Here is a 27,021-nt window from a genome sequence, read left to right on the forward strand (position 1 = left end):
ACATCTGCGAAAGTTTAACAGACACCCTCTCCATTAATTAAACTGCTCATGACGTTTAATGAATTCATTTCCTCTCCTGTGTTTTAATTATTACGTCAATTGAGCGTTCCCTATACAAGCTCATTGTGAGATTCATTTGATTTGTGCTAGTAAAAGCGCAATGGCAAAATAAAAAAATGTTGCTAATGTTGCTAATGTTGTGTGAGGCTGTATTAATATCTGACAAATTCTATGTAGTGTTAGAGCATGACTCAGAGATAAGGTAGTGATGTGTGTGCGCACATGCTTTTGTGAGTGTGTGTTTGTGTGAGAGAGAGTATGTGTTTTTGTTTGTACTCTGTACTAAGGTGAGCAACATGAATGCCAGTGCCTGCACACTATTTCAAAGTTATTGAAGGAGTACGGCGGAGGAAATTAGACTGCCTCCCTGTGTCCTGGTCTGACAGATTAGTTTATGAGTAATGAATACATGAATAAATGCTGCATTTATAAAAGTTACAACATATCCAGAAGAAAAACAAGCAGTGATGATGACGGTGGCCGTTAAAAACTCACAGATATTAAAAATACTAATCTTTGGCCCATCTTGATCAGTCACTCTCACGCAGATGGGCCCCCATGTAGTGGGATTCTCTGCCTCTAACCCTATTACAGGGGCTGAGTCACTGGCTTACTGGGGCTCTCTCATGCCGTCCCTGGAGGGGGTGCGTCACCTGAGTGAGTTGATTCACTGATGTGGTCATCCTGTCTGGGTTGGCGCCCCCCCCCCCCCCCCCGGAGGTCTTTGTGGGCTATACTCAGCCTTGTCTCAGGATGGTAAGTTGGTGGTTGAAGATATCCCTCTAGTGGTGTGGGGGCTGTGCTTTGGCAAAGTGGGTGGGGTTATATCCTTCCTGTTTGGCCCTGTCCCTGACACCCTGAGGGGTGTCCTCGGATGGGGCCACAGTGTCTCCTGACCCCTCCTGTCTCAGCCTCCAGTATTTATGCTGCAGTAGTTTATGTGTCGGGGGGCTAGGGTCAGTTTGTTATATCTGGAGTACTTATCCTGTCCTATTCGGTGTCCTGTGTGAATCTAAGTGTGCGTTCTCTAATTCTCTCCTTCTCTCTTTCTTTCTCTCTCTCAGAGGACCTGAGCCCTAGGACCATGCCCCAGGACTACCTGACATGATGACTCCTTGCTGTCCCCAGTCCACCTGGCCGTGCTGCTGCTCCAGTTTCAACTGACCTGAGCCCTAGGACCATGCCCCAGGACTACCTGACATGATGACTCTTTGCTGTCCCCAGTCCACCTGACCGTGCTGCTGCTCCAGTTTCAACTGTTCTGCCTTATTATTATTCGACCATGCTGGTCATTTATGAACATTTGAACATCTTGGCCATGTTCTGTTATAATCTCCACCCGGCACAGCCAGATGAGGACTGGCCACCCCACATAGCCTGGTTCCTCTCTAGGTTTCTTCCTACGTTTTGGCCTTTCTAGGGAGTTTTTCCTAGCCACCGTGCTTCTACACCTGCATTGCTTGCTGTTTGGGGTTTTAGGCTGGGTTTCTGTACAGCACTTTGAGATATCAGCTGATGTACGAAGGGCTATATAAATACATTTGATTTGATTTGATTTGATTTAGTGTGCCCTTCTGACACGAGCGTCACTCAGCTCAAAGTGCGGACTCAGTGGAAACCATAGACAACCACATCTGCCTGCCTGCACATAGTCCTAGCAGTATAACTATCTGCCACAGTTATATGAGCCAATATATATTTGCATACAGTATATGATGCAATGTCTGCACTTCTGACTAACTGAGAACGGTAAAATAGCTCCTATTCTCTCACATCCTTGAGAATAAGAAAATACTATGAAAGCCATGCTCTCTCGAAGAGTGACCTAACTGTTACCACCCTCCCTTTGTATAGACCTACCTTGCATTGCAGACTGGTCCCATAGACTGGACGTCACATTGTATAAGTTAACCTGTGACACTTAAATTCGTTTGGTATGGTAACATAAGACAGATGAGTACTTAAGGTAAAAACCAAAGTAGGGTGGTTGGTCGGGATTGATGGATGGGCTATAACACTAACGTCTAGCAATCCCAACTACTTATAAAGTTAGCTAACCCTTCCACTAACCTTAACCATTTTAGCTAACCCTCCCTTTAACCCTAACATTAACCTTTAGCTAACCCTTCCCCTAACCCTTTAACCTAACTCCTAAACTTAGCCTTAACCCCTAGCCTAGCTAACGTTAGCCAGCTAGGAATTGTAACATATCATATGTTTTACAAATTCATAATATATAGTAACTAGTAACTGTAACCCATTGATTCGAGTTGAAAAATAAATGCTGCGCTCATGGAATAGCATGCTTTAAGCACTACTAAAAAGTGCTATTTACATGTGAAAAATGAATGCCATATGCTGCATTTGCTATAAGCCTATTTTGTCGCCTGCCTCTGTTTTGGTAAAAAGCTGAGGGATGGGCCTGGAGAAATGTAACCACTCTCAGATTAATAGACAGAGCTATGGATGCAAGGACTGACCATCCATGATATGAGGTTAAACAGTGTGTGTTTACATTTACAATGTTTACAAACATTGGAGAAAAACAAGCTTATATTTTATAAGTCCAAAAATGGATGTAGCAACTACAGATTCCCCCTTTTAAGTCTATCAAAAGTGTGCGAGTTTGAGAATGTGTCAATTAGGCCTTTGGAATTTTTTTTATCAGCATGAATTAGATTGAGCAATAAAAGCCTCACTTGTATTCTATAGGATGGGATCCGCACTAAGCAGCTGTTGCAAGAGCGCATTTTTCACTGTCTGTGAACTGGTTTGAAAACAATGATTGATAGGCAGTTTAAACTTCTTGAATTCAACCATTATTCGGTTCAAATACACATTTAGATTTGTGAACAGCCATCCACAACAACCACAATCTGTAAGGCGCAAGTAGCTAAATGAAAGAGCAGCAGTGTGATTAACATGTAGATATCAATAATAAGTGATATCCGTATCGTCGTAGACTACACTACTGCTGTCATTCTTACCTCCAAGCGTTTATTCAAGTTGGATAATCTTTGGATGCCGACAGCAGTCGCATCATTAGAAGACATATCTTGCCTACAAAAGCCTATTCCTGTTCTTGAATGTCATTTGAGAAACTTAAAATAAATGTAAAAGTAATCCTTGAAGTAATCATCACATTTTTCAAAAGTATCTGAAATCTGATAACAATATTTTTCCTGGCTACGTAACGGATTACACTTTCAGTTTTTTTTAAACCCTTACATGTAACGGAATACAATGAATCTGTTACTCCCCAACCCTGCATAGAGTACGTTTTGCAAATTCGTAACATACTGTACATTTAGCTAATTTGTAACAAATAGTATGTTTGCAAATTCGTAAATATAGTATGTTTCCAATTCATAACATAGTATGTTTTGAAAATTTGTAAACATATTATACAAATTGTAATCCGTAACATATTATACAAAATGGGTGATGGACATCCACTAATTAATACATACCATAGGACACGTAAGGTATCATACTAAACGAAGTGTCTCGGACATACATACAGAATAAAACAAAATGCTCAGAGACCAGGTTGTGCTTTTGCCAAAGATACAGTCAGCTTTTGGTGTTTCGCGCTCACCATTTTCCCTCTCTCTGTTCTTTATGATCTAACATGTACATAAGTAGCGGCATAACTCTGGGCGTGAGTCTGAGTGAGTTATTTTTACTCATGACTCGGCAGCGCCTGAACTGGTCACCCTTGAGCAAAAGCTGCCAATGTGGCAAAACTAGTTAGGATGACAAAAGGACAACATCTCCCTGGGGAGTAACATCCCTGGTGGAAAGGAAGCAATGCGATGCAACAACTTTGTGGATGATACAACACGGGGATTATAACGACGACTGACATTTTGAATGTCACTCGTCCACACGTAAGGGCAGGCGACATTGGGGACCATTTTTCTTCGATATGACTTGCCAGTAATTTATCTGATCAAAAACTATGTTATAGTGAAACAAAACATCAGCTAAATGGTTTATAAACCATTTTCAATCCTGTGTACAACTTAGTCTTTTAGAAAGGTGATGCAACCAAAATCCTTAATTAAAAAGTATGAATCATCCCATCCTAAATCACCCATCTCGACGCCTATCAGCACTACCATTAGTGAAAACTTAACAGAAAACCTCTGTCTCTGTCAGGAATAAAGCTTTCCAAGACGGACACAACAAAAGAGGAAAACTAACATCATGGTATGGAATGGAGACGGGGTCAATACCCAATTTAAACTCAGCTAACTCAGGGAAACCCTTGCAAGCCAATTTCCAATTCCAATTAGTAGTATTAGTACAGAGCTTCTTCGGAGCACCATGTAGGAAAAGAAAAGAGCTAGCGTAGCCTTACTCACCAGAGTTGCGCTAGGCCGTGGGTTCTCAGGGCATTAATGGAGCCGGTTGGCAGAGAGCAGAGGGGACGACCGTGCAGATCAGTTCATCAGCCTTTAGACTTGTTTCCAGGTTGATAACCGGCCCATTCTACACAGCCAGAGCACCAAACATTGAAAGTTAACATCTAGATAGGGCTAATTGACATGACAAACGCAATCATGTGTCTGTCATCTCTTCTGGTTCATACGTTCTATGGCAGTAGACCAGACCTTGTTCAGGCAAGGCCTTCATGTACTGTTAGCTAAAGAGGAAAGGGCCACCAAGCAAAAAGGCAAGCACATGTGCATGTGGACTGGGTTACTTCATCTTCATGCGTTTTAAGTTGCTGCTCTCTCATCAGGGAAAAGTAGCAAAAAGAGAATTGTTACAGTAAACTACACCATTATGTATTTCCCATAATTTCCTCTTTCAATTATAGTGGGGCATCATTTATAATGATTGCAGAGATGCAATGCTATAATGTCGATCTGTCTCTTTGTGTATTTATGTGGGTGTTGTGGGCATGTGCATGCATTTATAAATGCATGTGTGATTATGTTTTTGTTTGTGTATATGTGGGAATGCATGTGTGATTGATTGAATGGATGACTGACTGTGTGTGTAAGCATGTGGGCATGTACATACATATCTGTGCTGCATTGCCGTATCTACTCAGATGGATAGATATTCTTGTTACAGTTTCGACGGGCTAACCTAGCTTCTATTTGCTACAGATATCATTTATAGCTTTGTTCATATTCATGGGTTTTGGCTGAGAGGTGGATTTTTCTTTATTTTATACTTATTTAATGTTAATTTAAACCAGGAAGTCCCATTGAAGTCAAATACGTTTTTTCAAGGGAGACCTGGGTCATGTTCATTAGGCACTAAAAGGATCTAAATGGACTGAAAATGGGAGGGAAAACCTGAACTTGTCCAATAAGAAAGGCTCATTTTTGGTTCCCTTTGCAAAATGTTTTATAACACTTAGAATTGCGTGGCCCTAATGAACATGACCCAGGCCGAGAAAGGCAGATCATTGAGGTGTGATTGTTCTCTCACCAAAAAGGGATCCCAAAAGTCTCCTGGGTTTTCTCTTCCAGGTCATGTGACCTTGTGCTGTCAACCTTCCAGAGGACTGGGGAGACTTCCGTCTGTCCAGTGCCGTTCTACCTGGAACAGGAGAGATGGACAGACGGTCATGAGGTAATGGTGGAATACAGTAAAATGTCAAGTACATGGTATACTAGAATATATCATCACAATGATGGGTTACAGTTGTGAATGTCTCTGCTGTGCTGTTATACAGTATATTGTTTGCTCTGACATTGTAATTGTAATTTCCAGTTATACATTTTAGGTTATTTGGTTTTAGGGGGCAGTTATTAAATCATTTGAACAACTCTGTGGCAGTTATATTAATTTGTCAAGACCTACCCCCACATTTTATGGACAAGTGCAGGCAAAGGCATCAATGTTGACAAGAAATTAAATGAAATGTGAAGTAAAACTCAGAAACTTAAGGTACACAGCATTAACCCACCTATATTAGTACTTACCTGAGCAATGCTTCCTTGGTGACCACTTCAAATGGTTTAAGTGTCCAATAATATGTTCCTCTTCAGGTTTATATTGGATTCGTTGGAAAAACTGGAAGAAATCACAGCAATTAAAGGTAATACATCAGTAACAAAGTAGTGCCCTGTGCATTTGACTTTCATACTTTACATGAATATCAATTAATCAATCGAGAAATAATAAATGCTGTACTGTGTTTTTACCTACATTCTACCAGCATGTCTCAAATCAATAAAATGAATGTGTTTCATATGACAATGTGGTATTTTACAGCCTGTAAAAACACGTAGTTAAGCCATTTCCAGACAACATCCAAGGCATGGCCAGCCCTAGTCTTTTGGGGGCCCTAAGCAAGATTTGGTTGCCCCCCTCCCACACATTTTAGTAGCCCCCGTCTTGACGGTAGAGAGAAACAGTACATTTCCTGCAATTCTACACATTTTGCCATGGGGAGTAGAGACAATGTTGCGGTTTTAAAGCAACATTTCTGCAATTCTTCACATTTTGCCATTGGGCAGAGAGCAGTTTAGAAATGTTACGACAAATTTCATGCATTTCTACTATTTTTGCCAAGACTTAAGCCATGTTAATGACATCTGAGTGAGAGTGACAAACAAAATCAATGGTGGCCCCCTGGATGTCAGGGCCATTGGGCAAATGCCCAGCGGGCCCGGTCGGTATTCGACCATGATTATTACAAGTTTAGACAGCTGGCTAGACTACTTGCTTATGTCGCTTATGCCTGGAGCCAGACACTACTCCAGGGGAAAAGAGGGGAATCATGTGACAAAAAAACTATGGATTGTATCCTCACAAAAGTGATGTGGCTCAAGGCACATATTGGTAGCTTTTATTGTGTCCACAGCTCCCTCTGCTGGCTTGTACCATGCATTCAGCAGCATGGGATGGGGAGCTATGTGATTGTGAATAGAATAAATGCAAGCATGCATGCACACAGACAGGCAGACACACACACACACACACAATAATATCCAAAGTTTTTGGCCTACAATAACAACAATGTTAAAGTCACATTAACGATGTGTTGAGGGTGGGGGAGTGAGGATGTTACATGGTGTCTTTAGGGCCCGTATTTAAAAAGTGTTTCAGAGTTTAAGTGCTGATCTAGGATATATTCTTATTCAGTATGATCTAAAAGGCAAGCCTGATCCCATATCAGCACTCCTACTCTGAGACTCTTGTGCATACTGGCTCTGACTTGCTCCAGTGTGAAGATTCCCCAAATCTAGGATCAGCTTCTCCAGTCCTAGTCCTAACCTTAACTATTAGTGGGGAAATGAAAAACGGACCCAAGATCAGCCCTACACCACTTTGCCACTGAGATTGATTTACTAGGGGAGGACACTGCCCTCTGCTGGATTATCACATTCACTTTCACACAATAATACACCACAAAATCTTAACCTGGCCTAACCCTTAGCCACGCCATGCCAGACGCAGAATGTACACAAGATTCCATGGTTGCTAGATATTGTTTGCATCATGTTCTAGGTATAAAGGATGATATATTCTGTTAAATATTAGTCTAATTATTTTCAATGGAAATTGCTTTTGAATTTAGAAAACAAGCCTCCCTGGATCAGAACATTTGTCTGATGTACTCAACCCCCATCCCCAAGACATCGCTCTTCTAGTCTACAGGAAATGATAAAAGACAGGGACAGATAGGCGCACACAGAGAATGGGAGCTTATCTTCCTCCTCGGAACTAGGGTGTTGTATGGTGAGCGGATCTCTCCTCTGACAGAGAGCCAATGGCGAGAATCCCAGAGGTGAAACTCTATTACAACGCAGCATTGAAGTCAACAAAGGGCCTCGGCACATGAATCAGATATGAATGTGTAATGATATCTAAAAAGCCTAATACTTTATCCTCGCTTATTCCTCCTTTAATTTCCTCTTTAAATATCCTCACAATATCCTCACCTTTAGAGATTAGCGTTTGACCCCTGTTCAGGACTATAGGCTGTTCTGATAGTAATAGCATACCCATCTGTCTGAGCAGATTTGGGAGACAGACAGGGAGAATAAAGGAACTTAGGTATATACTGTAGATCTACAGAGTAGTTAACCTTTGTAAGACTGTGGGGCAAGTACATTTTTCCAGGTCTATATGGTATGGCCCTTATAAGAATGCCTCTCTGACATGTACCATAAGGATTCAAGTCAGTTCTGTTCATATTTCTACCTGCAACATTCCACACTGTTCGCCTACTGAATGAGGCCAAGGCATTGGATTGATGTGTGACAACCTGACATTGACAATGCACTGATCGTCCATGTGATTGGAGCAAAACTACTACTCAGAAGCTTGTGAGCTGCATTTAAATGCAACTTCATTCGTAAGCATCAATAATGTCTCTTTCCACATTGAGTTGAATACTGGTGTATCTATAAAGTAAGAGTAAACAAAATACAAGCAAATGCCAACTGATTACATCATAAAGAGCATACATCCTATTACCGCAGATCGTTATTCCCTGAGGTTAGCACCGTTTTCAATTTAAGACCACCATTTTATGTTCCCAAATAAGTCACTCATATCTTTTTGCCTTGCAGAACATATCATACAATATTAATCCAACCTAAACAATTTATATTATGAGTATTAATAATGAATCGCAGGCCCCTACGAAAGCTTGCTACGAAACACAAGCCGTCAGGGGGAGGCAAGCAGATGCATCTCTATATCCATATTATCTCCGGAGGAGTAAAAGGAGCTGTGCTCTTTGCAGATGCTGGTTCAAGACCCGTGCCGGCCGTGACCGGGAGACCCATGACGCGACGCACAATTGTCCCAGAATTGTCCGAGTTAGGCGAGGGTTTGGCCGGCCAGGATGTCCTTGTCCCATCCCACGATTCAATCAGGGGAGCCGGAAGAGGGGAGCAAGTAGGCTCACACTAACTAGCTAGCTAGCTAACTTTGCTGGTACATTGTTGCCCATGCGAGGAAGTCAGCCAGCATTTTAGCCTGGTAACCCATGACAACAAAAACTAAAAGTGTACTGTATGACAGAGCCATAGACCGTTTTGCCAAAATGAAAGAGAGGAGGATCACATTGGCGTTCAACTAGTCTACAAGTAGGGGGATTCCCAATTTGTTTTGTTTACTTAGGCACACACATGCGCACCAACACAGAGAAACGAGTACCATGGACAGCCACATGATATTTAGAGACATTGATTGGCCTAAATTATTGGTATCTTTAAGTTTGTTTTCAGTGTATTAAACTAAGCATATATAGCCTTGTTGATTTGATAATGTTTAAATGTTTAAGTTGAAATAGCGGAGGCAGCTGGAATAGCAGAGGCAGTGCTCCTGTTGTCTTTGTGCTGACTTCCGATAACTCAGTGGTTCTAAATCAGTAGTTGTTTAGTAAATTGTCAAAAACATTAACTTGCTTGACCATTCTGCAGGTCATATCACTGTTTGGTACATGCAGTATTTGCTTTGTGGACTTCACTGGACACCTGTTGCTCTCCGGTTTTGTGATGAAACAAACGTCAGTGTAGAATTTATTCCACCAGTGTGTGACTGCTGTCTTTTTGTTGTCATGGCCTTATTGTATGTCTCGGTGGCGTATAAACGAATTGGTTATAGAGCAAACTACGCAATTAACACAGGTTGTAATATGGCTTTTTTTACTGACTTGGCTTGGCTTCCTCAGTGATTTTACCTACACACTGCAACAGATTTTTTTTCAAATAGAAGCAGTTGATTTGGCCACATTATTTGAATATCCTTAAATACACAGAAAATAAGTATTTAAAATACAAACACTTAAATACGCATATATTTGAATTCAGGTCTTGTCGCACTATAGCCTCACTCCCCAGCTTGAAATGTCTACACCTTCGCTATCGGATTGGTACCTTTTCGGTGGCACAACTGGCTAAGATGGTGTCACTTGTGTTTGCGAAGCAGAGGACCCGAGATCAGTCGCAGACATGTGAGGAAGGAAGCTATATACTGTTGAGCAAGCACAATGACACATTTTACACATAGTTACTGTGGGACAGTACAAATGTTTTTAACCTATTCATCAAATATCAATGATATAGTTGAAGTCGGAAGTTTATATACACCTTATCAAAATACATTACTTTGAAGGTAGGCCTTGTAATACACCTCGAATTGACTCAAATGATATCAATTAGCCTATCAGAAGCTTCTAAAGCCATGACATCATTTTCTGGAATTTTCCAAGCTGTTTAAAGGCACAGTCAACTTAGTGTATGCAAACCTCTGACCGACTGGAATTGTGATACAGTGAATTTTAAGTGAAATGATCTGTCTGTAAACAATTGTTGGAAAATGACAAGTCATTCACAAAGTGGAGTGGTGGAAAAACAAGTTTTAATGACTCCAATGTAAGTGCATGTAAACTTCCGACTTCAACTGTACATAGATCAGTAATGTAAGTATAACAGCATCATTGATATACACTGAGTGTACAAAACATGCTCTTTCCATTACATAGACTGACAAGGGGGGGGGGAGATCCAGGTGAAAGCTATGATCCCTTATTGATGTCACTTGCTAAATCCACTTCAATCAGTGTAGATGAAGTTGAGGAGATTTGAAAGAAGGATTTGAAAGCCTGGAGACAATTGAGACATGGATTGTGTAGGTGTGTGCCATTCAGAGGGTGAATGGGCAAGACACAAGATTTAAGTGCCTTTGGTGGTAGGTGCTAGGCACCCCGGTTTGTGTAAAAACTCCAACACTGCTGCGTTTTTTCATGCTCAACCATTTCCTGTGTGTATCAAGAATGGTCCATCACATTGGAGTCAACATGGGAACACTGTGGAACACTTTCAAAACCTTGTAGAGTCCATGCCCAGACAAATTGAGGCTGTTCTGAAAGCAAAAGGGGGTCAACTCAATTTTATTCTTTCACAATCTGTGCTGGCAAGGAAGTTTTAAGCTACAGTACTTTTGACATACAGTCTTTAAAAAATCCTGACTGAAAAGTTTGTGAGCTTCAACATCAAAGGTTCCAGATAGAACATTTAGGGGAGGGGATCTCATTCTCTCTCTCACGCACGCACGCACCCATACACATAAACACACACAAACAGGGAAATTGTAAAACTGCTCATACCTAGAAACCCATCAGGAGCTGTAGGATTTATAATCACTTTTATACAAAAGATTCAGCAGAGGGGCTTAGCTAGCCATATGAAGTTTTTTAGCAAACACTACATAATGTATGAATTGCTTAATTGCACTATGGGCCACCAGAACTACTTGCATCATATAAGTTTGACTGTGTGTATAATTCCTTGGAGCGCTTTGATGTAGCTTGGGGAGAGCCCATTCACTGTGCAGTAAGATGACTTGCTTTCATGTCATTTTGTGCCACTGTAAAGGGAGGATTAGTAGAGCTGTGTGTGTCCCAAATTGCATCCTATTCCCTATATCGTGCACTCTTTTACCCTATTGGTCAAAAGTAGTGCACTAAATAGGGAATAGGGTGCCATTTTGGGCGTAGCCCATTTTTATACACAGGTTTACTAAAGTTAATGTGTCAGCTCTTCAGAAAGCTGAAATGCACAGTTTGTGAGGTGACATACCGCATGATATGACATTCTGTGGAAAAAAATTGTTCCCCCCCAAAAATCAAGACTCTACAAAATAAATATTTGGAAAATATAATCTAGACCAGGAATCACCATTTACGGTCCTGGAGGCTTGAAACAGCATCAGAAATCACCTTCAAAATTCAATCCCCAGTGCACAGGTCATTTGGAATAGTTATTTTAAGAGAAAGTAATGCTATTTTAAGAATTTACCATGTTCATGTTAAGTCCATGTTCAGCCTCATTAGTTATTGTTATTATGATGAGAAAAATAAATATGCTATACTTATTCATGAATATTACATATAATATCATAAGATGGTGCCGACGGAGATGGCAGCATCGCGACTAGGTCTTAGAAAACTTTGCAGTATTTAATTTTGTACGTATACAACTTCCCTGGAGCAGATCCTTTGTTCACTCTACCCAGAGCAATTGAACTTATTCCAGACACCGACCCAAAACATCGCCGCCGAGATGCACTCGAGGCAACCTGCAAGTTCGACTTAGGAGTCGCGCACACCACCCACTGCTTCCGAGTATGTTGCTCGCTAATGTTCAGTCTTTGGATAACAAAGTTGATGAGCTTAGAGCAAGGATTTCTTTCCGTAGAGACATCGGGCCTGTAACATACTTTGTTTCACGGAAACATGGCTCTCTCGGGATACTCTGTTGGAGTCAGTAAAGCCAGCAGGATTCTCAGTACATCGCGCAGACAGGAATACATATCTCTCCGGGAAGCAGAAGGGTGGAGCGGCGTGTTTCATGATTAATGACTCATGGTGTAATTCTAGGAACATACAGGAACTCGAGTCTTTTTGTTCACCCGACTGGAATATCTCACAATTAAATGCCAACCATATTATCTCCCAAGAGAATTTTCCTCTGTCATCAACACGGCCGTTTACATCCCACCTCAAGCCAAGACCTTGACGGCACTCAAAGAACTTTACTGGACTTTATGCAAACTGGAAACCACATGTCCTGAAGCTGAATTTATTGTAGCTGGGGATTTTAACAAAGCACATGTGAGGACTAGGCTGCTGAAGTTCTATCAACATATTGAATGTACTACTCGCGCTGCTAAGACTCTCAACCATTGCTATTCAAACTTCCGTGATGCTTACAACGCCCTCCCCCGCCCTCCTTTCGGCAAATCTGACCACGACTCCATCTTGCTCCTCCCGTCCTATAGGCAGAAACTCAAACAGAAAGTACCCGTGCATCGTACTATTCAACGCTGGTCGGAGCAATCGGAATCCACACTTCAGGATTGTTTTGATCACATGGACTGGGATATGTTTCAGGTAGCTTGCGAAAATAATCTAGACGCATACACTGATGCGGTGAGTGAGTTTATAAGGAAGTGTATAGGAGATGTAGTACCCACTGTGACAATTAAAACCTACCCTAACCAGAAACCATGGATAGATGGTAGCATTCATGCAAAACAAAGCGTGAACCATCGCATTTAACAGCTGCAAGGTGACTGGTAATATGGCAGAATATAAACAGTGTAGTTATTCACTGCGCAAGAAATAAAACAAGCTAAACGTCAGTATAAAGATAAAGTGGAGTTGCAATTCAACGGACACGAGACGTATGTGGCAGGGACTACAGACAATCACAGTCTACAAAAGGAAAACCAGCTACGTCGCTGAGACGGACGTCTCGCTTCCGGACAGGCTAAACACATTCTTTGCGGTTTTGAAGATAACACAGTGCCACCGACACAGCCTGCTACCAAGGGCTTTGGGCTCTTCCTCTCCGTAGCCGACGTGAGTGAAACATTTAAAAGTGTTAACCCTCGCATGGCTTCTGGCCCAGCCGCATCCTCAGAGCATGAGCAGACCAGCTGGCTGGTGTGATTACGGGCATATTCAATCAATCCCTACCCCAGTCTGCTCTCCCCACATGTTTCAAGATGGCCACCATTGTACCTGTACCCAAGAAGGCAACGGCAACTGAACTTAATGACTATCGCCCAGTAGCACTCATCTCTGTCATCATGAAGTGCTTTGAGAGACTAGTCAAGGATCACCTCTACCTTACCTGCCACCCTAGACCCACTTCAATTTGCTTACCGCCCCAATAGATCCACAGATGATGCATCACCATCACTCTGCACACTGCCGTATCCCATCTGGACAAGAGGAATCCCCCTGTAAGAATGCTGTTTATTGACTATAGCTTCACCATAGTAGCCTCCAAGCTCATCATTAAGCTTAAGGCCCTGGATCTGAACCCCGCCCTGTGCAACGGGGTCCTGGACTTCCTGACGGGCCGCCCTCAGGTGGTAAACGTAGGAAACATCACCTCCACTCCGCTGATCCTCAACACTGTGGCTCCACAAGGGTGTATGCTCAGCCCCTTCCTGTACTCCCTGTTCACCCACGACTGTGTGGCCAAGCACGCTTCCAACTCAATGATCAAGTTTGCAGACACAATTAGTCGTAGGCTTGATTACCAATGATGATGAGACTGGGAGTGTTGTGCCTGGAATACAACATCTCACTCAATGTCAACAAAACAAAGGAGATGATCGTGAATTTCAGGAAACAGCAGAGGGTGCACCCCCCTATCTACATAGACAGGACTGCAATGGAGAAGGTGGAAAGCTTCAAGTTCCTTGGCGTACACATAATTGCAAACTGAAATGGACCACCCACACAAACAGTGTGGTGAAGAAGGCGCAACAGAGCCTCTTCAACCTCAGGAGGCTAAAGAAATTTGGCTTGTCAATAAAAACCCTCACAAACTTTTACAGATGCACAATTGAAAGCATCCTGTCAGGCTGTATCACCGCCTGGTACAGTAACTGCACAGCCTGCAACCGCAAGGTTCTCTAGAGGGTGGTGTGGTCTTTCCAACTATTGCCGGGGGCAAACTACCCGCCCTCCAGGACATCCGATGTCACAGGACGGCAACAAAGATCATCAAGGACATCAACCACCCGAGCCACTGCCTGTTCACCCTGCTATCTTCCAAAAAGCAAGGCCAGTACTGGTACATCAAAGCTGGGACTGAGAGACTGAAAAACTATCTCAAGGCCATCAGACTGTTAAACAGCCATCACTTGCACATTAGAGGCTGCTGCATATAGGCATAGCCTAGAAATCACTGGCCACTTAAGAAATGGAGCACCAGTCACTTTAATGTTTACATATCTGGCATTACTCATCTCATGTTCTGTTTTCTATACTATTCTACGGCGTCTTATTCACTTAATAATATTTACATATCTTGCATTACTCATCTCATATGCATATACATTATCCTATACTATTCTACTGTATCTTAGTCCATTCCGCTCTGACATCGCTCGTCCATATGTATATAGTCTTAATTAATTCCTACTTAGATTTGTGTGTATTGCGTGTATGTTGTGTAATTTGTTAGATATTACTTGTAATAGGAGCACAAGCAATTCACCACACCCGCAATGACATCTGCTAATCATGTGTATGTGACCAATAAAATTGGATTTGATATTGTCAGTAATCTAAAGAGCAGGCCTTATGTTATTTCCCACTCAGGACGAAGAGGAGTAAGCAAACGTTCACAGCATCATATCACTCCCCACTATTTATGTTAAATAGAGTAGCCCAGTTACAGCAATGTAAGCGATCTGGCTAATCAAATAGCACTTCCAAACAGGCTCTAGCATTCCTTGTTATCAGTAATGAACTACCATAAAACCGGTGCCGCTTCAAATTTGGTTGTTGTCAGCCCTTGGTGAAACTTATCTAGAGGCGATTGATATGGATGTGTTTTGCATAATTCTAAAGAGGTTATTTAATATTTCCTTAGACACCCTTTGTTTGACCCCGTTAGGTTGTCTACTTTTGTGCAGTACCACAGAGAAGGATGAGAAGCTAGCCAGCCTGCCAGCCAGCCACAGTATTAGACTGATCCACTCAGATGTATATCTTGAACCTGGACATGTTTATGCCAGAGGAGCCAGGCTTTCTGCCTGGTCATCGCAGTCCTGTTTGTGTGTGTGAGTGCATGTGTGCGTGTGTCTGTGTGTGTGTGAGTTACTGACCCATGATATTATTTACAAGTACCATCACTAACCACGTGAGAAAATCTAATGTTAAAGCCACAATCTGGTGTCTGTGTTCAAGCCCAATGGCAGGCCCGCCACTATCTGAGGATATCCCAGATTGTCTATGATGTTGTACAGGTCATATTCCAAAAATTACAAAATCATTTTATTTTGTCCAAAACAAGACAAAGTCCACCCACCGCCAGTGCTACAAACTCAAACACCGCAATTCAATCAGTTGTTTATAAAGGATAACTGCCCCACAAGTTTAAGGATAATGTTTATGCTGTATTAGGTGAGGTTTTGAGTCCATATGACAACATCTCAAATACAGTGCTAGGAAAAAGTATTTTCCCTGTTCCTGGTTTCTTTTTTCACATTTGTCACACTTAAATGCTTCAGATCATCAAACATATTTAAATATAACACAAAGATAACCCAAGTAAACACAAAATGCAGTTTTTAAGTGATGATTTTATATATTAAGGGAAAAAAGCTATCTGAACCTTCATGGCCCTATGTGAAAAAGTAATTGCCCCCTAAACCTAATAACTGGTTGTGCCACCCTCAGAAGCAACAACTGCAATCAGGCATTTGCGATAACTGGCAATGAGTCTTTCACATCGCTGTGGAGGAATTTTGGCCCACTCTTCTTTGCAGAATTGCTTTAATTCAGCCACATTGGAGGGTTTTCGAGCATGAACCACCTTTTTTCACTAGGCCACTCCAAAATCTTAATTTAGTTTTTTCTAAGCCGTTCAGAGGTGGACTTTCTGGTGTGTTTTGGATCATTGTCTTGCTGCAGAACCAAAATGCGCTTCAGCTATAGGTTACGAACTGATGGCCGGACATACTCCTTCAGGATTTTTTGGTAGAGAGCAGAATTCATGGTTCTATCAATCCTAGCAAGTCATCCAGGTCCTGAAACAGTAAAGTAGCCCCAGACCATCACACTACCACCACCAAATTTGACTGTTGGTATGATGTTCTTTTTCTGAAACGCTGTGTTACTTTTGCACCAGATGTAACGGGACGCACACCTTCCAAAAAGTTCAACTTTGTCTTGTCAGTCCACAGAATATTTTCCCAAAAGTCTTGGGGATCATCAAGATGTTTTTGCCAAAAGTGAGACAAGCCTTTATGTTCTTTTTGTTCAGCAGTGGTTTTTGCCTTTTAACTCTGCCATGGATGCCATTTTTGCCCAGTCTCTTTCTTATGGTTGAGTCATGAACACTGACCTTAACTGAGGCAAGTGAGGCATGAAGTTCTTTAGATGCTGTTGTGGGTTCTTTTGGGACCTCTTGGATGAGTTGTCGCTGCGCTCTTGGGGTAAGTTTGGTAGGCCGGCCACTCCTGGGAAGGTTCACCACTGTAACAAATGTTCTCAATTTCTGGATAATGGCTCTCACCGTGGTTCACTGGAGTCCCAGAGCTATTGAAATGGCTTTGTAACTCTTTCCAGACTGATAGATGTAAATTACTTTGTTTCTCATCTGTTCCTGAATGTCTTTGGATCCCGGCATGATGCCTTGCTTTTTAAGATATTTTGGCCTACTTCACTTTGTCAGACAGGTTCTATTTAAGTGATTTCTTGTTACAACAGGTCTGGCAGTAATCAGGACTGGTTGTGGCAAGTGAAATTGAACTCATCTTTCCAAAAAATGTGATGAACCACAGTAAATTCATGATTTAACAAGGGGGAGCAATTACTTTGTCACATAGGGCCATGAAGTTTCGGATAGCTTTTTCCCTTAATAAATAAAATTATCACTTAAAAACTGCATTTTGGGTTTACTTGGGTTATCTTTGTGTAATATTACAATTTGTTTGATCTGAAACATTTAAGTGTGACACATGTGCAAAATAATCTGAAATCAGAAAGGAGGCAAACACTTTTTCACAGCACTGTACATCTTAAACAATCAGGGTGAAATGGCAGTGTGGTTTCCAATTGATTAAGACCCTTAATAACATACTGGTTCAACAACATTATATAAAGTCCTGTAGAATATGTATTTATTGGTCCATTGTAACGGACACTTGTCTTTTCGCTGTCACAGTACCAACCCCTAACACACCACACACACTAACTGTCTGGGAGCAACACGGGTCAGCCAGATAGCATTGCCCTTGTAGCAGTTTAGGGACTCAAGTGGCAGTAGGTGATGGCCACTGAGAAAGTAACCTTGAATATCTGCAACAGTTACCCAACTAATGCTTAGGCCAGAGTTATTCAAATATTACCCTATGAGATCCGGAGCCTGGTGGTTTTCCGTTCTACCTAATAATTAATTGCACCACCTGGTCTAAATAAGTCCCTGATTAGAGTGGAAGAATGTGAGGGGCCTAGGCTTCAGCTCAGCAGCCTAGGTCAACGGGTCTCCTCATGAAGGTTATAAAAAATGGTTATGAATGCCTAATGTACTGTATATCCCCTTCATGTAAAATGTATTCGGAAGTTTGCATACACCATAGCCAAGTACATTTAAACTCAGTTTTTCACAATTCCTGACATTTAATCGTAGACAAAATACCCTGTCTTAGGTCAGTTAGGATCACCACTTTATTTTAAGAATGTGAAATGTCAGAATAATAGTAGAGAGAATGATTTATTTCAGCTTTTATTTCTTTCATCACATTCCCAGTGGATCAGAAGTTTACATACACTCAATTAGTATTTGGTAGCATTGCCTTTAAATTGTTTAACTTGGGTCAAACATTTCAGGTAGCCTTCCACAAGCTTCCCACAATAAGTTGGGTGAATTTTGGCCCATTCCTCGTGACAGAGCTGGTGTAACTGAGTCAGGTTTGTAGCCTCCTTGCTCGCACATGCTTTTTCAGTTCTGCCCACAATAGGATTGAAGTCAGGGCTTTGTGATGGCCACTCCAATACCTTGACTTTGTTGTCCATAAGCCATTTTGCCACAACTTTGGAAGTATGTTTGGTGTCATTATCCATTTGGAAGACCCATTTGCGTCCAAGCTTTAACTTCCTGACTGATTTTCCTCATCATGTCATCTATTTTGTGAAGTGCACCAGTCCCTCCTGCAGCAAAGCACCCCCACAACATGATTCTACCACCCCCGTGCTTCACGGTTGGGATGGTGTTTTTTGGCTTGCGAGCCTCCCCCTTTTTCCTCCAAACATAACTATGGTCATTATGGCCAAACAGTTCTGTTTTTGTTTCATCAGACCAGAGGACATTTCTCCAAAAAGTACAATCTTTGTCCCCATGTGAAGTTGCAAACCATAGTCTGGCTTTTTAATGGCGGTTTTTGAGCAGTGGATTCTTCCTTGCTGAGCGGCCTTTCAGGTTATGTCAATATAGGACTCATTTTACTGTGGATATTGATACTTTTGTACCCATTTCCTCCAGCATCTTCACAAGGTCCTTTGCTGCTGTTCTGGGATTGATTTGCACTTTTTGCACCAAAGTACGCTCATCTCTAGGAGACAGAATGTGTCTCCTTCCTGAGCGGTATGACGGCTGCGTGGTCCAATAGTGTTTATACTTGCGTACTATTGTTTGTACAGATGAATGTGGTACCTTCAGGCGTTTGGAAATTGCTCCCAAGGATGAACCAGACTTGTGGAGGTCTACAATTTTTTTCTAAGGTTTTGGCTGATTTCCCCTCAAAGTGGAGGGAATATCCCTCCCTTTCCGTCTCTATCTCTCTTTCACTCACTCACGCGCTTTCCCTTTCTAAATAATAAAGGATATTATAATCACACATGCATAGAGAAGCATAAACATTTCCTCACTAATTAGGGTGTCAAGATGGACCTGACAATATGACAGATATAAAATGGTGTAAATGATAAAACAAAAATTCAAACACAAATTAACAAGGCCTTTCTCTCACTGACCATTTTACATAATTTTGGAACATAACCATGAAAAAACTGTCGAAGTCTAACCATGATCGACTCAACAACAGAAGCAGTATTAGTCATTTGAATATGCAGGTAAAATAAAATAAGATTGGTGGGGGAGAGGAAGGGTAATATTCTGAATCGTTTAGCAGCGTTTGACATCCTCACACCTTCAAGAGGCAACGCAGATCCCCTCCTCATGAAGCAGTGACATTAAAGCACTTTGATGATTTGGAGACTTTAATGTCTTAATCCCACAGAAAAAATATATATTTCGGAAAATTCAAAGGCATTTCCCCAGACTTGAATATCACCCAAACCACCCCCTCTTCCTCCCCCACACACATTCTTGTCCCCCTCCAGAGAAGAATAGATAGTGCTTCTTTTCTGCTTTTACCTAGACTGCTAAGCTTTTCAAGAAATAAGGGGAGGGGGAGGGCATCATGATGTCACAGGCTGCAATACTCTCTGAGAGATTGTGAAAGCGAATTAGCCGATGGATCAAACTCCAAACTTGGAGGGAGAAATCGTACCACGCTAAGTTATATGCTACTTAGATTTGCCTGCGGGAAACAGATTGCGGCTCAACTTGGTGATGAGCTCTTTAAAATGTCAAAATAGTGGAGCCGTTGTTAATTGCGCACCACTTGATGCCTTGAGGAGTTCTGCCGTTGTAAGGAGGCCAATGTGTCATTCTCGAAAAGCCAGAAAAAAATAACACAAACATCCTGGTATCTGTCAACGAATAATCTTTGATCTTTCATATCACAATTGACAGAAGCAGGATTTTGGTCCAGGCCTGCACTTCATCTCAATGGTCTAAGGTGATTTCCTTTCCTTGTTTCCTTTCCTTCTTCCTCTCATTAAACAACTGGTGAGGTGACAGCAGACACCCCTGTTGGTTCTCAGCATATTACCCTATTTTACCCTCACCGGTCCATGTGTCTGATCAGTTCAGATGAAGGAAAGGAGACGAGGAGAGGAGGCAGCATTAGTGGAGATTCCCACATGATCTGCTAAGTATTAGCACATACACAGTTTCAGCATTGCATTATATGAATAATAGATAGTAAGAAGAGGGTAATAGCATTTCATTCATAATGTGAAGGGGATGGGGCGTGGGTGGGGGGGTAGAGAAAGAGAAAGGGATGAAACGAAGTGCTAGGTTTAAGGTGGAGAATGTTTTCCTAGTGTTGCAAAGTAGCGTGTTATACCTAGAAAGTTGTTTTTGTTTACATTGAAATAATTTTGTTGACTACATTTATCTGAAACATAAATTATTGCAGAGCTTAGAGGGTATTCTATTTTGTTCTTACCTAAAAACATGGTTACCAGTTTTGATTCAATCGGGCCAAGGGGTCTTTAACTTTTAGTGACTAATGAATTAGCGCAGAGACTAGGGAAGGTGGGATAATGTGAATAATGGGATTTGAAGCTGATTTAGGTTTCTGTGGGCGACACAAGTCTCTACAGAGGCCCTGTACACTGCAAAGAGCAGAGAGGGAAGTGTTTCTCAGTCTTTCTAGAGCCGTCCGCTCTTTTCTACATCTGCTTATGCACACTCGGCAGCGTTCTTGCTGACTTAGCGGGCTCTGTGGATGCCTTGGGATCCGAAAAACCAACAGCTCAGGGAAAGTATGTCAGGCAAGCCGAAGGGGCACATCCTCCATCCTCTCTCAAAAAGGGGTGAGAAGGAACCAAACCCAGCTCTAAGAGTACTACACCTGGTATTTCAAGTTCAAACTTGGTTAGGCAATGGGTACCTTAAGGCTTTAGCCCAAAAAAGGTAATAATGATGCCTCAGTGGCAGCCTACACCTTTTTCCTTCCCACCCTACGTCCCCCCCAACTGTGGCCAATCTGTCCGGCAGGCATGTCACTGTGCTGTCGCCTGTGGCTGTGCCAAAAAGTCAAAGGGGTAACACAACACAGCCCAACTACCAAGAAGAAGAGCTTTCGTTATGATTCGATATCTCTTACACAAGCTGAAGATCATCCCCAGTCAAAACAGTATCAAACAAGTGATGTAACCATGTACGTCGAACGTGTGGTAATATTCTCATGATGTTATGATTTAATGCTAGAGTGTGCAGGCTTTCTAGAGATGCTTTGAAGGGAATTCAACACAGACCAAACAGCAGACCAAAACTGTGATTACATTGTTTTTGCCACACACTTCTTACAGTCATATCATGGCAGGCATATCATGGGGAATGCTCTTTAAAGTAGTTCAAGAAAACTGGACAAAGTAAGATTCAGAGAATACTGCATAGCCTTCCCCATTTCGGGAACATTATTTAACCCTAGAAATACCTGTTGTGTTGATGAGCCACAGGCACCCTGCAGAAGTGGAGATGGCATGACCCCACAGGGAGAGGCGTGAGTTGTGTGTCAGGCGCTGCTGCGACACACACACTGTCGGGGGGGGGGGGTTAATGACCTATATCACTGGGTCATAACCACGTGACCTGGTGACACACTCTCACACCCCTGTGGCAGGAGGAGGAGGCGCAATAGGAGAGTCCGACCGGTGTGCTCGCCTCACACAGTCAACCATCGCTGCTACGCTACTGGGGTGGATTATGTCTATATAAAGCCTCTGCACCACATGAATCACTGTGCTATGCACTGATCCCCACAAGCTATGAGACAACAGGTCTGCCTTCTGCGGGCTGTCTCCATCTTTTCCCATTTCCTAAACTCCGCTCCCTCAATGAAGACAGAATGAAAGAGAGAGATTGAGATGGAGAGAGAGGGGGAAAAGAGTCGATGTTAATCATTCGAGTGCCGTGGCTTAGCCTAAGAGGCTTGAATAATCAGCGGTTAAGCTGTCAGCCCTTGCGCTCGCACCTATCGTGCTCTACAAACTCCTGGGTTGCTTTTAATCAAGCAAAAACGCTGAGAGCGTGTGGGCTAAGTGCAGGCTAAGAGACAGGGCTCAAGCATATCCCTTACATTTCTCTTGACATTATCAGATAGCATTTCTGTATAAGCTGCAGTTATGTCTCTTTGCAAGAGCACACAGTGTTACAGTACAGTAGGTCTTTGGCTTTTGAGGGCACTATAGAAAGCAGAACCACAAAGTGTGTGACTTTAAACTCCACTTTGCTCTGGCTTTTGGGACCTAGGGTCCTACTGAATTAAAACCAGCATCCATGTGTGTCAGGGATATGGTGAAATAATATTGTTCTCACCGTGCAAGGAAACATGTTCTCCTTTTATTCTGAACATTAATCTGTGGGATCATTGGGTTAAAAAAGCACAAGCAGAGTGTTGAACTCCTGCATACCAGTTTTGATTGAACAGCGCTCCTGGTTGTAATGGAATCACAGCATCCCTCCCATGCCACCAACCATACTTTGATCAACAAAGCCAGGCCTGTTCCTAGCTAACAATAATATTTCCACGTTACATCCCACTAGAGCATTGCTCTGAACCCCCTGTGTATTAATGGGTCTAAAAATAGCTTTTTGACATTGTGGCAGCTTGCCTATACACGGCCTAACTGCACCACCCAGAGCAACGTTAACACAGGCAGCGGGAGGCAAAGCGCCAAGCTCCACCCCTATCTCGCTCTCTCTCCGGGCTCTTCAGCCCCTCATTGATCTCACGGCCCATTGCCGGCTTAAATTACATTGCCGAGACAAAAGGCCTCTGATTTCACAGGTCATAATTCTCTCATATAGCCTCAACTTTGAAAAGGTACAGCGTTCCGTTTCAGCCCCCTCCAGCATTGCATTTGCTTATGAGTTATGACACGGGCCGGACGCCTTTAAGTTACAACCCAGCGCAGTGGGGGAGGCCTGTTTACCAATCAGGGCTGAGATGAAGGAGAGAGGGAGAGAAACAAGGGACACAAAAGCAGTGTCCCGCCATTGCTGTGGCGTAGTGCATCTATGTCCATAGGACATCAAAAGGGCGTTAAGGCGTTAGAATTATAGGATTCTAATCTACAATGTGTTGTTCGGGAATAATGTATTGACCACGGACATGCTCTGAACAATGCACCTATACCACAGCAATATCATCGCCTACAGCTCATAGGCATATAAAGGTTCAAACGAGGTGTGATTATTGCAGAAAAAAAGGTGTATGCAAAATACTGAAATTATGTTTAAGAGAAAGATAAAAACAGAAAATGTCAACATAGCTCAAATCATTCAGAACATGGAACTGATGAATGCCTAAAACTATCCTTTTTGGCCGACGGCACTGTTTTAATGACAAAAACAATGTCAAACTAAAGAGTGTTCATGACAACAGAAGCCAGATCTGACCAGAGTAGATGCTACTGGTACCGTATGTGTCTGCTTTGTGCTCGCCCCATCCCTTCTGGCATACATGGGGACACTGGCCAGTGAATGTCAGTGCCCTTTTCACGCTGTGCCACTGCTGCCGAGGCAACTCCCAAGCCAGGACAGCATGAGATCCGGAACAGGCAGAAGCAGCCAAAGCACAAAGGGACCAGCTGCTTTGAGAGCATGGCTCAAGACAAGAAGAGGGCTCTTCAAAGAGAATAGACTCAATGTTATTATTGTACTGTATTATTGTTTCATTTCTGACAATGCAACTGTTTGGTAGTGGTGGAACTACTTAGAGATACTACGGTATATGTAAGAAATTATTTTCAAGTGGTGTTATATATTTGAGTCCCCAATATTTTGATAACACTACTTAAGCTATCATTTATTATGGTGTGGCATAACAAGAAGGGAGGGATCATACCTGCTTATAAAGAATAATAGTGCATTACTATGGGTTTAAGTAAAGTGTTAGCAACATTTCCACTTCAATTTTGATACCATGCAATAGTACTTATGATGTATATACTGTAAACCCTGGATTGCTGATGCTATATAATGGCCATTGAGTCTTTGAAGGCACCGGTCAGCCATATTGGCACTCCCCGGTAGGAGTAGTCCTGCCTAGGAATGCATTGAATTATACAGTGTTTCAATTCAATGTTTCTTGGACAAAATTACATGCATCTCTAAAAATGATACTTCAAAGAACATTTTTACATTTTTTTTTATTTAAAATGTTTATGTTCATCTCATATAATATAATTTAAAGTTTGCATTAAGGTGTCTGAAAGAGTAAATATGGCAAAAACGAATGCATATATTAATAAATTCATTTATATGCATAAAACAAATATATATGATGGTGGGGGACTGCAAGATTGAGGCACAGTGTGTGCATGGCTTCAACACAGCGCACCAATTAGTCATCTAGTGTATATATAAATTATTGAATAGTACACACTAGCATGTTGATGAAATAACATAAAACTGATGTGGAACGCCAGTCACTTTAATAACGTTTACATACTGCTGTAACGGTTTTCTGTATGAGAAGGAGAGTCGGACCAAAATGCGGCGTGTAGATTACGATCCATGTTTATTGTGACTATAGCAACACGAATCTAAATACAAACAGTGCAAAATAATAAACGTAATGAAAACCGAAACAGCCTAAACTGGTGCAAACTAACACTAAGGACAGGAACAATCACCCACAAACACACAGTGAAACCCAGGCTACCTAAATATGGTTCCCAATCAGAGACAATGACGAACACCTGCCTCTGATTGAGAACCATATCAGGCCGAACATAGAACTAGACAAACTAGACATGTAACATAGAATGCCCACTCAGATCACACCCTGACCAACCAAAACATAGAAATATACAAAGTAAACTATGGTCAGGGTGTGACAACTGCTTTACCCATCTCATATGCACAGTTGAAGTTCGCAAGTTTACACATGCTTAGAGTCATTAAAACTCGTTTTTCAACCACTCCACAAATTTCTTGTTAACAAACTATAATTTCAGCAAGTCGGTTAGGATATCTACTTTCTGCATGACACAAGTAATTTGTCCAACAATTGTTTACAGAAATATTATTTAACTTATAATTCACTGCATCACAATTCCAGTGGGTCAGAAGATTACATACACTATGCTGACTGTGCCTTGGAAAATTCCAGAAAATGATGTCATGGCTTTAGAAGCTTCTGATAGGCTAATTGACATAATTTGAGTCAATTGGAGGTGTACCTGTGGATGTATTTCAAGGCCTACTCAGTGACTCTTCGCTTGACATCATGGGAAAATCAAAAGAAATCAGCCAAGACCTCAGAAAAACAATTGTAGACCTCCACAAGTCGTTCATCCTTGGGAGCAATTTCCAAACGCCTGAAGGTACCACATTCATCTGTACAAATAATAGTATGCAAGTATAAACACCATGGGACCACGCAGCCGTCATACCGCTCAGGAAGGAGACGTGTTCTGTTGCCTAGAGTGGAACGTACGTTGGTGCAAAAAGTGCAAATCAATCCCAGAACAACAGCAAAGGACCTTGTGAAAATGCTGGAGGAAACAGGTATAAAAGTATCTCTATCTACTGTAAAACGAGTCCTATTTCGACATAACCTGAAAGGCCGTTCATCAAAGAAGGAGCCACTGCTTCAAAACCGGCATAAAAAAGCCAGACTACAGTTTGCAACTGCAAATGGGGACAAAGATTGTACTTTTTGAAGAAATATCCTCTGGTCTGATGAAACAAAATTATAACTGTTTGGCCATAATGACCATCGTTATGTTTGATGGAAAAAGGGGGAGGCTTGCAAGCCGAGGGACACCATCCCAAACGTGAAGCACGGGGGTGGCAGCATCATGTTGTGGGGGTGCTTTGCTGCAGGAGGGACTGGTGCACTTCACAAAATAGATGCCATCATGAGGAGGAAAATTATGTGGATATGTTGAAGCAACATCTCAAGACATCAATCAGGAAGTTAAAGCTTGGACGCAAATGGGTCTTCTAAATTTATAATGACCCCAAGCATACTTCCAAAGTTGTGGCAAAATGGCTTAAGGACAACAAAGTCAAGGTATTGGAGTGGCCATCACAAAGCCCTGACCTCAATCCTATAGAAAATGTGTGGGCAGAACTGAAAAAGCGTGTGCGAGCAAGGATGCCTACAAACCTGACTCAGTTACACCAGCTCTGTCAGGAGGAATGGGCCAAAATTCACCCAACTTATTGTGGGAAGCTTGTGGAAGGCTACCCAAAACATTTGACCCAAGTTAAACCATTTAAAGGCAATGCTACCAAATACTAATTGAGTGTATGTAAACTTCTGACCCACTGGGAATGTGATGAAAGAAATAAAAGCTGAAATAAATCATTCTCTCTACTATTATTCTGACATTTCACATTCCTAAAATAAAGTGGTGATCGTAACTGACCTAAGACAGGGTATTTTTACTAGGATAAATGTCAGGAATTGTGAAAAACTGAGTTTTAATGTATTTGGCTAAGGTGTATGTAAACTTCCGACATCAACTCTATATACTGTATTCTATTCTGCTGTATTTTATTCAATGCCACTCCAACATTGCTCAATCAAATATTTATATATTTCTTAATTACATTCTTTAACTTTTAGATTTGCTTATATTGT

The 27,021-nt window shown here is 41.9% G+C and overlaps 1 protein-coding gene across 5 annotated transcripts in view; it reads right to left on the minus strand.

Annotated features, from left to right (window-relative positions):
- Positions 1-27,021, minus strand: part of LOC139380224 (poly(rC)-binding protein 3) — a 167,972-nt gene that overhangs the window by 138,360 nt on the left and 2,591 nt on the right. For 2 of the 5 annotated variants that reach the window (XM_071122754.1, XM_071122759.1), the window contains exons 2-4: positions 6,006-6,096; positions 5,509-5,619; positions 4,428-4,554 (exon numbers count right to left, since the gene is read on the minus strand). The exons of 1 other annotated variant lie outside the window; for it this stretch is intronic. The gene's annotated coding sequence lies outside the window, so the exon portion shown is untranslated. Of the gene's footprint in view, positions 1-4,427; positions 4,555-5,508; positions 5,620-6,005; positions 6,097-21,861; positions 21,968-27,021 lie in introns of those variants that run through there. 2 more of the 5 variants (XM_071122757.1, XM_071122755.1) reach the window with 2 other exon arrangements.

This window comes from Oncorhynchus clarkii, chromosome 22 (assembly GCF_045791955.1).
Source record: "Oncorhynchus clarkii lewisi isolate Uvic-CL-2024 chromosome 22, UVic_Ocla_1.0, whole genome shotgun sequence".
Taxonomy (NCBI): domain Eukaryota; kingdom Metazoa; phylum Chordata; class Actinopteri; order Salmoniformes; family Salmonidae; genus Oncorhynchus; species Oncorhynchus clarkii.